At 51.6% G+C, this 12,229-nt stretch overlaps 2 non-coding genes and 1 pseudogene across 2 annotated transcripts; all 3 read right to left on the bottom strand.

Annotated features, from left to right (window-relative positions):
• Window positions 1-5,437: 5,437 nt before the first annotated feature.
• LOC130343666 (U2 spliceosomal RNA) lies at window positions 5,438-5,584 on the bottom strand (annotated as a pseudogene).
• Window positions 5,585-7,670: 2,086 nt separating this feature from the next.
• LOC130343703 (U2 spliceosomal RNA) lies at window positions 7,671-7,861 on the bottom strand. The gene has a single exon (XR_008882979.1). It is a non-coding gene; the product is annotated as a U2 spliceosomal RNA (small nuclear RNA).
• A 2,084-nt stretch (window positions 7,862-9,945) lies between these two features.
• On the bottom strand, window positions 9,946-10,136 carry LOC130343702 (U2 spliceosomal RNA). Its single transcript, XR_008882978.1, has one exon. It is a non-coding gene; the product is annotated as a U2 spliceosomal RNA (small nuclear RNA).
• Window positions 10,137-12,229: the final 2,093 nt, after the last annotated feature.

The raw sequence follows: 12,229 nt of genomic DNA, 5'->3' as shown, positions 1-12,229 counted from the left end.
GATGAACCTGCGGCAGTCCCGGACGGACATGTTTTCCCTGTTGATCACGAGGCGGTTCCTGGCAAGCCACACTGCGTCCTTAAAACAGTTCATAAGGCGCCAGGCCTCCTGGATGGCCTCCACGTCGTGGGTCCCAGGGAACAGGCCGTAAAGCACCGAATGGTACGATAGGCAGCTCCTGGGCACTGAGTCTCTGAGTTCCTGTTCTAGGGCGTCCAACAGACCCTGTGCAAAGGGGCACTGCCAAAACACGTGGAAAGATGTTTCCTCCACGTAGGGGCAACGGGGGCAGTACCGGGTCTTGCACAGGTTGCGGGCATGCATGAATGACCTGAGAGAGAGACCTCCCATGACGGCCATCCACGACAAGTCCTTGTGTCCATTGGTAAGCCGCTTTGAGGCCACATTGTTCCAAACTGTCTCTGCAGTGGCTGCGGGGAGTCCCGGAACCAGCTCGGTCGAGTCCTTAGCTCGGATGAGCTTGTGGATTGTCTTTGGCTTCCATAGGTCTGGTTTCAGTCCTTCCAGCTGGTGCTCCCTCACAAACCGGACAACATCCCCATAGAACCAGGGAGTGTTCCAGTTGTAAGGGATGGAGCTGTCCCACTTGTCCCAGCCCAGCTGTCTCCAGAGGGGCATGAGAAGCAAGCGAGACATGGACCTGCCCGCTGAGCCAGTCTTTTCTACAAGAGTCCGCTGCACCGTGACACATGCAAAGGAGGCCCTCAGCAGAGCGGGGATGTCGGGTATTCCCTTCCCACCCTTGCGGGGTTCCTTGTACATCACGGTCCTCTTGACTCTGTCCATTTTGCCCCAGACGAAGCCAAACACTGTCCGGGTGATGGCCTTGCAAACGGTGGTATGGGGAGGCCAGGCCTGTGCGGTATATTGGAGCACAGGCAAAACTTCACTCCGCAGGACAAGTGCCTTGCCTTCCATCGTGAGCTTTCTGGAGCTCCACAGTCCGATCTTCGAGTTTATCCTTCCTAGTCGGTCTTGCCAAGACTTAAGGGCCGCTCCTTCCTTCCCGAACCAGACTCCAAGAATTTGAATGAAGTCCGGCTTAACGGTAAAGGGGAAGGGGGCGGAAGAAGCCAGGTGCCATTCCCCGAAGAGCATGGCCTCCGACTTCCCGCAGTTGACTTTTGCCCCCGAAGCTCTGCCGAAGTCCTCGCAGGTCTGGACGAGTGCAGTCACCGAACGCTGGTCAGCGCAGAAGACGGTCACGTCGTCCATGTAGAGCGAGCACTTGACCTCGTGGCGATCTGGTCCTGGTGCGGTGATCCCTCTGATCTCTCCATTCTGCCGGATAGTCTCAGCGAAGAGCTCTATAACACAAACAAAAAGGAGAGGTGAAAGAGGGCAGCCTTGTCTAACCCCTGAAAGAATGGAAAAGGGGTCAGTCTTCCAGCCGTTCACCAACACCGTGCTGTAAATGTCAAAATACATAACGTTAACAAAAGAGCAAAACATCTTCCCCAGACCCAGCCTGCGCAAAACCCTGTCCATGAATGCGTGGGAGACACGGTCGAACGCCTTCTCCTGATCTAAGCTGACCAGGGCGGCGCGGCCCCCGCGGTCCTGGATGTAATGGACCGTGTCTCTCACAAGGGCAAGGCTGTCGGCAATCCTGCGGCCAGGAATGCTGCAGGTCTGGTCCGGATGGACGATCTGCCCCATGACAGGTTTCAGCCTGTTGGCCAGCACCTTGGCGAGGATCTTGTAGTCCACGTTCAGGAGAGAGATGGGACGCCAGTTTTTCAGGTCACATCTCTCCCCCTTCCGCTTATACAAGATCGTGATCATCCCTTCCCTCAACGACGGAGGCATTCTGCCCCCCACCACCATCTCCTCGTACACCTCCAACAGGTCCGGACAGATCAGGTCACCCAGCGCTACGTAGAGCTCGGCCGGGAGACCGTCACTGCCCGGGGTCCTGCCGGGCTTAAAGGATCTAGCGGCAGAGAGCAGCTCCCCCACCGTCAAGGGATCGTCCATAGCCGCCGCACCTGCGGGATCAACAACGTTAGTGACACCTGACAGGAACCTCTCGGCGGCTTCGGGGTCGGATGACTTGGGGGCGTAGAGGTTGCTGTAGAAGTCGTGGACGACCCCCATCACTTCCTCCTTGCCGCTCCTCATGTGTCCGGTCTCATCTCGTAGCTCAGTCAGGGGCGTGTGGCCGGCATGGAGCTTCCTGAAAAAGAAAGAGTTACATTTCTCACCCTTCTCCAGGTTCTCCACCTTGGAACGAAAGACGATTCGCTTGGATTCCTCCTCAAAGTGCCTTTTCAAGCTCTTTTTGGTCTCCTCCAGCTCCTCCCTGACGTCCCAGCCACACTGGAGCAGGTCCTGCAGGGACCGCAGCTCGCGCTGCAGTTTCCTCAAGTCCCACTTCTTCGCACACGCCTGTTGTCTGCCTTTTGCCTGAAAGAAACAACGGAATTCGACTTTAACATATTCCCACCAATCGCTGATGCACTTGAACAGACATTTGTCATTTTGCCATACAAGGTACGCATCCCTAAGTTCCTCCATGACCTCCCTCTGCTCCAACAGGGCACAATTCAACTTCCAGGAGCCTGGGCCAGGTGGGAATCCATGGCCCAGAGTCCCCCGGAATCGAATGGCCCTGTGGTCAGAGAAGAAGCAGGGGACCATAGAGTACGACACCTTTCTGACTGCTCTCGAAGTGAAGATGAAGTCTATCCGAGAACGGAGCGAGCCATCGGGGCGGCTCCACGTATAGTTTACGGAGCCGTTCCCGATGGACCCGACAACGTCCTGCAAGGATGCCTCCGTCACCATCTCAATCAGCAGTTTAGACGTCACGTCCAGGTTGGCGGATGTGCCAGAACTGCGCCCGTCCACCTCAATGGGGCAGTTGAAGTCACCACCCAACACTACTGCCCTAGTGGTGGCGAGTTCAGCCCGCAGGGCCTGGAGAACCTCCAGTCGGACATCCCTCTCAGGGGAGGCGTACACGTTGATGAGCCGCACGGGCTCACCCGCCCAGGAACCGTCTGCGACAAGAAGTCTGCCACAGACGAGCTCCCGGACGGAATCAAGTGCAAAGTTACCTCCCCTGATCAGGATGGCCACCCCCGCAGACCTATTGTCGCCCCCACCAGACCAGTAGGAAGGGCCGTGAGGCCACTGCCTGGCCAGATGGTTGTAAGACCTAGAAGCAGACAAAGCACATTCCTGCAACATGTAAACATCACACCTCTGGGAATCTAAGAACGTAAGAACAGTCTGGAATCTAAACCAAGCTCTAATACTCCTCACATTAATGCAGAAGATGTTGAGATCAGCCATGGGAATAAAAAAAAAGAGAGGTTAGTTCTGATACTAGTTACCAGTCTGGTCGGACGGGTCCTCTTCTCTGGCGCCTGTCGGCTCGTGTGGCTTCTCGTAGCGCCCTTCCAAGAACTCGTCGTAGACCGTGTTGGACGGAGTGTCCAGGATTTTCTTAACCTCTGGGTCCTGCAGCAGCTCCTCCATAGATTGAGCTTGGACTGGCTCTGCTTGGACCTGCTCCACTTGGGCCTGCTCCATCACCTCCTCTCCTTCTGAAGCCTCAGGGCTCTCGCAGACCTGCTCCATCTCCTCCTCCTCATCTGAAGCTTGAGGGGTTTCGCAGGTCTCGATTATCTTTCTTTTGTGGGACTCTTCTGATACGTTGTCCCTTCCTTTCCTCTTCCTCTGTATGGTACCTGGGGGAGGAAGCACAGGAAAGTCCTCCGAAGGGCGGGCACCAGCAGCTGGAGGGGGGTTAGGTGCTGCTGGGCCAGGAGAGAAAGGAGGCTGGGTGGGGCGGGGGGCAGGAGAGAGTGCCCGGGCAGGGGAGGACGGGGCAGGGGTGGGCCGGGCAGGGGAGGACGGGGCAGGGGTGAGCCGGGCAGGGGAGGACGGGGCAGGGGTGGGCCGGGGTGGGGTACGGGGGGCAGGGGTGGGCCGGGGTGGGGTACGGGGGGCAGGGGTGGGGCGGGATGGGGCAGGAGGGGCGGGGGTGGGACGGGATGGGGCAGGAGGGGCAGGGGTGGGACGGGATGGGGCAGGAGGGGCAGGGGTGGGACGGGATGGGGCAGGGGTGGGGCGGGATGGGGCAGGAGATGGGGCGGGAGGGGCAGGGGATGGGGCGGGAGGGGCAGGGGAGGGGGGGGGGCGGGGCAGGGGTGGTGGCTTTCGCCTTCTTACCCTCCTTGGCCATCCGTGGTGTTGGCTCCGGAGCTGGGGCTGGCTTCGGTGCTCTCGCTGCCACAGATGCCCATGTTCTCTCCCTCTGGGGGCAGTCCTTGTAGCTGTGGGCTGCCAGTCCGCAGAGGTTGCAGGTCTTGCTCTTGGGGCAGTCCTTGGTCGTGTGACCTGTCACACGGCAATACCTGCAGGCATCCTCCGTACAGTCCTTGCCCTCGTGGCCCATCTTGCCACATCTCCTGCAGGTCTGCGGCATGTCCGGGTAGAAGACAAGTCCTGTGGAGTTGCCCAAGGAAAATGTCGTTGGCAGGTGCTGTAGTCCGTCTGGAGAAGCAGGGTTCTTGTTGAGTCTGACGACCACAGACCACTTGCAGGTCCAGTATCCGAGTGAGTTCAGGATGCGGGTGGGCTCCCTCACCACGGTGCAGAAGCGCTTCAGGAAGGTCGAGATGTCCGTGCCTGGGGTGTGTGGGTTCCGCATTGAGACCGTCACCCGCCTCTCCTCTCTTTGAATAAGGCAGTTGCCCACAAAGCGAGAGAAAGGGGATTCGGGACTCGCCGCTTTCACCACCTCCCAGTATCTTCTACAGGTCCCAATGGTGGCAAAGGTGATGTAGAAGATTCCCGAAAAGAAGGTTGCTATTCCCAGGGTGTCAGCCGTGGGGAAGCCTTGATCCGCCAGCATCTTCTTGCAGAACACGTCGTGGGACATGTCCGGCACCCTTCCGTCCACGGGCTTGAGCTTCAAGGCAACAGTCTGCCTCATCCAGGGCTCCAGGGTTGGAGCTTCCAGGTTAGGAATTCTGCCGCCCTTCTGCCTTGCCGTGGTGGAGGTTGAAGCTTGCTGTGGTTGGGGCTGGACCTCCAGGCCTTGCCCTGCAGCCTCCTGGGTGGACTTGCTGGTTGAGGCCATGGCTTCTTCCAGCAGGCTCTTTTCCGCTTCCTTGCTTGCTTGTGGAGAGAGGCTTCGCAAAGTCTTCTTTCCCGGGTGGGAGGAGCTATGCAGATCCGGTCCCGGTGGGAGGAGCTATGCAAATCCTTCTCCAGAGGCAGCGAGTTTCTTCGAAAAGATTCTGCGCCGCCTTCCTCTTCGCCGCTGTTCCGGAATTCACCGCCGATTCCCTTCTTCCAGGTTCTTCGTCGGCTTCTTCCGGAGCTGCAGTCTTCAAGATCTTCTCCTTCTTCAGATGTTCCGAGGCAGGCAGGAGACGATCTTCAGGTGGTATGCTCTAGAGAAATGCGGTTCTAATAAGAACGAAAAGTACTGCAATCGTACTACGCAAAATCTCTACCACAATGCTTGGAGTTCTTCAGACCGTAGCGATCATGGTATCTCCCCTGCCAGGTACTACACTTGATCTTAGCCAAAAGGCCGAGAAGCGATAACCGTGAAAGGGGCGGGCCCAACAAGGTGCCCTTCATGGGCACTATCACTGCTTGCTGTCAGGGAGGCTGCCAGACAATTTTCCATGCACACTCTGGGCTGGGGGGCAGTCAACCACCAGTACACACAGCAGAACCTAAACCCATACCATTATTGCTAAGCAGCAAGACAGGGGCCCATTGCACTCCCACGGGGCCTTTTTAAATGCAATCCATAACCCGGATTTGCCAGGAACCCTTCTTACTCCTCCTACTTGCATGTGACACTGGGCTTAGGATCTGCATAGGAAACACACACACAAGCACACACCTACCTTTGTTGCCTGCAGATGCCTCCTTGGCTGTCCCCAAACGGTATCAAACCAACACCCACGGGAAGCTGTAAGCATAGAGGACATGCCTGCACCCCATTGGACTTACCTGTGTGGGTTAAACCCGGGTTATTTGACAACCTATGGCGGTGATGGTTCTGCTCAGGCAGAGCAGTGCTGATGCTCCTCATAAAGCTGTCGCTGCTGTGAAGGTTCTAGGTGACATCACAAATCCCTATGGTTACATACACAACAAAGCTGGGTTGTTGTTGTTTACACTCTGCAAGGCCTGTGGAAGTGAGTGACATCATAGCACTGTAGTTCTGAGGGTTCTAGATGGATGCAACAATCTCCTGTTGCTTCTATGAAGGCCATAATAGACGACATCACCAAACAGCTCCATAGTCACATACACAGCAAAGGAGAGATGTTGTTTACACCTAGTGATGTCAGTGGTATTGAGTGACATCACAGCACAGTGCTAAGGCTCCTGGGCCTGGACACAGCAGCGGCTGCAATATCTCAACGGAGAATACGTTTATATATATGTGTGTGTGTGCGCGTATATATATATATATATATATATATATATATATATATATATTTCTCCGCCGAAATCACTTTTAAACCCATTTCCACCTTTTTTTCCCTTCTCTTCCTCTTACTTTTTTTTCACGTTTTTTTACGTTTTTCTCCTTTTCGCCTCTTTTCTGGGCGTATTATTCTTCTTTTTCTTCTTTTTTTTCGTCTAATGCATACCCCATCAGTGCAGCAATGCTTATTCAATACCGCCAGCAGATGGAGACACTGGGGGATAATTTTCTAAGGATTTATACTGATTTTTCCTGTCTGAATTTGTCGCACAGAAAGTTGCAGGCCAAATATGTGTGACATTTCTGCGACTTTAGCTTCTAGAGCATTTTTACAACATTATACATAGGTGCTGAATACATAAAAAGCGACTGTTCAGCGACAGACAAGTCGCATCGGCTGAAAGTAGGCCAGAATGTCAGTCCATGTTGGAGCAGGTTTAGATACAGTCTAAAGTATAGATCTCAAAGTCTGTGCACAGAATTTAGCAAGGGCCTCGCACCTTCTGATGCATCAGGTAGGTGCACAATAGCATAGCCTAACCCTCTGTACTTTGGTCTATATTGATGCGGGACATAGACAGCCAGCTGATGACCAATCCATTAGTGCAATGGATGGCTGGAAGCATTTGTCTTTGCCTTTGCAATACCACAGAAGCAATGCATGGTCAATGTACAGCAATGACACACCTGTGTGAACAGCCAGGAGACCCCCCCCCCCCCCCCCCCATGTTATGTTACATAGTTACATAGTTAGTACGGTCGAAAAAAGACATATGTCCATCAAGTTCAACCAGGGAATTAAGGGGTAGGGGTGTGGCGCGATATTGGGGAAGGGATGAGATTTTATATTTCTTCATAAGCATTAATCTTATTTTGTCAATTAGGAACATTCAGCACCCACCCGCTATCAAGGCAGCTGCCTATCATGTCATGCCCTACCTGCACAGGTGTGCTGGCTACTCAAATGATCCAATTAAGGAGGCCATTTAGTCAGCAGCAGCAGAAGTCCTGTGCCTGGACGCTCCAACAGCGGCCAGACACAAGCAGAAGCAGCAGAAGCAGCAGCAGCAGCACCACCTTTTGTTTTTTGGCTGCAGCAGCAAGGCCCACAGGGCTGGCTAGCTGGCTAGCCAGCAAGCAGGTAGCAATGAAAGTAGGAATCTTTCTTTTTAACCCTGTAAGGGGGTGGTGCACTGTACCCGAAGATACTGCCATATCGGGTCAATGCATAGGGCGACGGAAGCAAGCTTCGAAATCGGCCCCCGTTCTCAAAAATCCATTTAATATATGGTCCCCAGATAGGGGACGTATCAGATATTAAACTGATAAGAACAGATACTACACTTGATCTTAGCCAAAAGGCCGAGAAGCGATAACCGTGAAAGGGGCGGGCCCAACAAGGTCCCCTTCATGGGCACTATCACTGCTTGCTGTCAGGGAGGCTGCCAGACAATTTTCCATGCACACTCTGGGCTGGGGGGCAGTCAACCACCAGTACACACAGCAGAACCTAAACCCATACCATTATTGCTAAGCAGCAAGACAGGGGCCCATTGCACTCCCACGGGGCCTTTTTAAATGCAATCCATAACCCGGATTTGCCAGGAACCCTTCTTACTCCTCCTACTTGCATGTGACACTGGGCTTAGGATCTGCATAGGAAACACACACACAAGCACACACCTACCTTTGTTGCCTGCAGATGCCTCCTTGGCTGTCCCCAAACGGTATCAAACCAACACCCACGGGAAGCTGTAAGCATAGAGGACATGCCTGCACCCCATTGGACTTACCTGTGTGGGTTAAATCCGGGTTATTTGACAACCTATGGCGGTGATGGTTCTGCTCAGGCAGAGCAGTGCTGATGCTCCTCATAAAGCTGTCGCTGCTGTGAAGGTTCTAGGTGACATCACAAATCCCTATGGTTACATACACAACAAAGCTGGGTTGTTGTTGTTTACACTCTGCAAGGCCTGTGGAAGTGAGTGACATCATAGCACTGTAGTTCTGAGGGTTCTAGATGGATGCAACAATCTCCTGTTGCTTCTATGAAGGCCATAATAGACGACATCACCAAACAGCTCCATAGTCACATACACAGCAAAGGAGAGATGTTGTTTACACCTAGTGATGTCAGTGGTATTGAGTGACATCACAGCACAGTGCTAAGGCTCCTGGGCCTGGACACAGCAGCGGCTGCAATATCTCAACGGAGAATACGTTTATATATATGTGTGTGTGTGCGCGTATATATATATATATATATATATATATATATATATATATATATATTTCTCCGCCGAAATCACTTTTAAACCCATTTCCACCTTTTTTTCCCTTCTCTTCCTCTTACTTTTTTTTCACGTTTTTTTACGTTTTTCTCCTTTTCGCCTCTTTTCTGGGCGTATTATTCTTCTTTTTCTTCTTTTTTTCCGTCTAATGCATACCCCATCAGTGCAGCAATGCTTATTCAATACCGCCAGCAGATGGAGACACTGGGGGATAATTTTCTAAGGATTTATACTGATTTTTCCTGTCTGAATTTGTCGCACAGAAAGTTGCAGGCCAAATATGTGTGACATTTCTGCGACTTTAGCTTCTAGAGCATTTTTACAACATTATACATAGGTGCTGAATACATAAAAAGCGACTGTTCAGCGACAGACAAGTCGCATCGGCTGAAAGTAGGCCAGAATGTCAGTCCATGTTGGAGCAGGTTTAGATACAGTCTAAAGTATAGATCTCAAAGTCTGTGCACAGAATTTAGCAAGGGCCTCGCACCTTCTGATGCATCAGGTAGGTGCACAATAGCATAGCCTAACCCTCTGTACTTTGGTCTATATTGATGCGGGACATAGACAGCCAGCTGATGACCAATCCATTAGTGCAATGGATGGCTGGAAGCATTTGTCTTTGCCTTTGCAATACCACAGAAGCAATGCATGGTCAATGTACAGCAATGACACACCTGTGTGAACAGCCAGGAGACCCCCCCCCCCCCATGTTATGTTACATAGTTACATAGTTAGTACGGTCGAAAAAAGACATATGTCCATCAAGTTCAACCAGGGAATTAAGGGGTAGGGGTGTGGCGCGATATTGGGGAAGGGATGAGATTTTATATTTCTTCATAAGCATTAATCTTATTTTGTCAATTAGGAACATTCAGCACCCACCCGCTATCAAGGCAGCTGCCTATCATGTCATGCCCTACCTGCACAGGTGTGCTGGCTACTCAAATGATCCAATTAAGGAGGCCATTTAGTCAGCAGCAGCAGAAGTCCTGTGCCTGGACGCTCCAACAGCGGCCAGACACAAGCAGAAGCAGCAGAAGCAGCAGCAGCAGCACCACCTTTTGTTTTTTGGCTGCAGCAGCAAGGCCCACAGGGCTGGCTAGCTGGCTAGCCAGCAAGCAGGTAGCAATGAAAGTAGGAATCTTTCTTTTTAACCCTGTAAGGGGGTGGTGCACTGTACCCGAAGATACTGCCATATCGGGTCAATGCATAGGGCGACGGAAGCAAGCTTCGAAATCGGCCCCCGTTCTCAAAAATCCATTTAATATATGGTCCCCAGATAGGGGACGTATCAGATATTAAACTGATAAGAACAGATACTACACTTGATCTTAGCCAAAAGGCCGAGAAGCGATAACCGTGAAAGGGGCGGGCCCAACAAGGTCCCCTTCATGGGCACTATCACTGCTTGCTGTCAGGGAGGCTGCCAGACAATTTTCCATGCACACTCTGGGCTGGGGGGCAGTCAACCACCAGTACACACAGCAGAACCTAAACCCATACCATTATTGCTAAGCAGCAAGACAGGGGCCCATTGCACTCCCACGGGGCCTTTTTAAATGCAATCCATAACCCGGATTTGCCAGGAACCCTTCTTACTCCTCCTACTTGCATGTGACACTGGGCTTAGGATCTGCATAGGAAACACACACACAAGCACACACCTACCTTTGTTGCCTGCAGATGCCTCCTTGGCTGTCCCCAAACGGTATCAAACCAACACCCACGGGAAGCTGTAAGCATAGAGGACATGCCTGCACCCCATTGGACTTACCTGTGTGGGTTAAATCCGGGTTATTTGACAACCTATGGCGGTGATGGTTCTGCTCAGGCAGAGCAGTGCTGATGCTCCTCATAAAGCTGTCGCTGCTGTGAAGGTTCTAGGTGACATCACAAATCCCTATGGTTACATACACAACAAAGCTGGGTTGTTGTTGTTTACACTCTGCAAGGCCTGTGGAAGTGAGTGACATCATAGCACTGTAGTTCTGAGGGTTCTAGATGGATGCAACAATCTCCTGTTGCTTCTATGAAGGCCATAATAGACGACATCACCAAACAGCTCCATAGTCACATACACAGCAAAGGAGAGATGTTGTTTACACCTAGTGATGTCAGTGGTATTGAGTGACATCACAGCACAGTGCTAAGGCTCCTGGGCCTGGACACAGCAGCGGCTGCAATATCTCAACGGAGAATACGTTTATATATATGTGTGTGTGTGCGCGTATATATATATATATATATATATATATATATATATATATATATATTTCTCCGCCGAAATCACTTTTAAACCCATTTCCACCTTTTTTTCCCTTCTCTTCCTCTTACTTTTTTTTCACGTTTTTTTACGTTTTTCTCCTTTTCGCCTCTTTTCTGGGCGTATTATTCTTCTTTTTCTTCTTTTTTTTCGTCTAATGCATACCCCATCAGTGCAGCAATGCTTATTCAATACCGCCAGCAGATGGAGACACTGGGGGATAATTTTCTAAGGATTTATACTGATTTTTCCTGTCTGAATTTGTCGCACAGAAAGTTGCAGGCCAAATATGTGTGACATTTCTGCGACTTTAGCTTCTAGAGCATTTTTACAACATTATACATAGGTGCTGAATACATAAAAAGCGACTGTTCAGCGACAGACAAGTCGCATCGGCTGAAAGTAGGCCAGAATGTCAGTCCATGTTGGAGCAGGTTTAGATACAGTCTAAAGTATAGATCTCAAAGTCTGTGCACAGAATTTAGCAAGGGCCTCGCACCTTCTGATGCATCAGGTAGGTGCACAATAGCATAGCCTAACCCTCTGTACTTTGGTCTATATTGATGCGGGACATAGACAGCCAGCTGATGACCAATCCATTAGTGCAATGGATGGCTGGAAGCATTTGTCTTTGCCTTTGCAATACCACAGAAGCAATGCATGGTCAATGTACAGCAATGACACACCTGTGTGAACAGCCAGGAGACCCCCCCCCCCCCCCCATGTTATGTTACATAGTTACATAGTTAGTACGGTCGAAAAAAGACATATGTCCATCAAGTTCAACCAGGGAATTAAGGGGTAGGGGTGTGGCGCGATATTGGGGAAGGGCTGAGATTTTATATTTCTTCATAAGCATTAATCTTATTTTGTCAATTAGGAACATTCAGCACCCACCCGCTATCAAGGCAGCTGCCTATCATGTCATGCCCTACCTGCACAGGTGTGCTGGCTACTCAAATGATCCAATTAAGGAGGCCATTTAGTCAGCAGCAGCAGAAGTCCTGTGCCTGGACGCTCCAACAGCGGCCAGACACAAGCAGAAGCAGCAGAAGCAGAAGCAGCAGCAGCAGCACCACCTTTTGTTTTTTGGCTGCAGCAGCAAGGCCCACAGGGCTGGCTAGCTGGCTAGCCAGCAAGCAGGTAGCAATGAAAGTAGGAATCTTTCTTTTTAACCCTGTAAGG

Source organism: Hyla sarda, unplaced genomic scaffold (assembly GCF_029499605.1).
Source record: "Hyla sarda isolate aHylSar1 unplaced genomic scaffold, aHylSar1.hap1 scaffold_688, whole genome shotgun sequence".
Lineage (NCBI taxonomy): Eukaryota > Metazoa > Chordata > Amphibia > Anura > Hylidae > Hyla > Hyla sarda.
The sequence above is the reverse complement of the archived record's forward strand: the minus strand, read 5'-3'. Positions and strand labels throughout refer to the sequence as shown.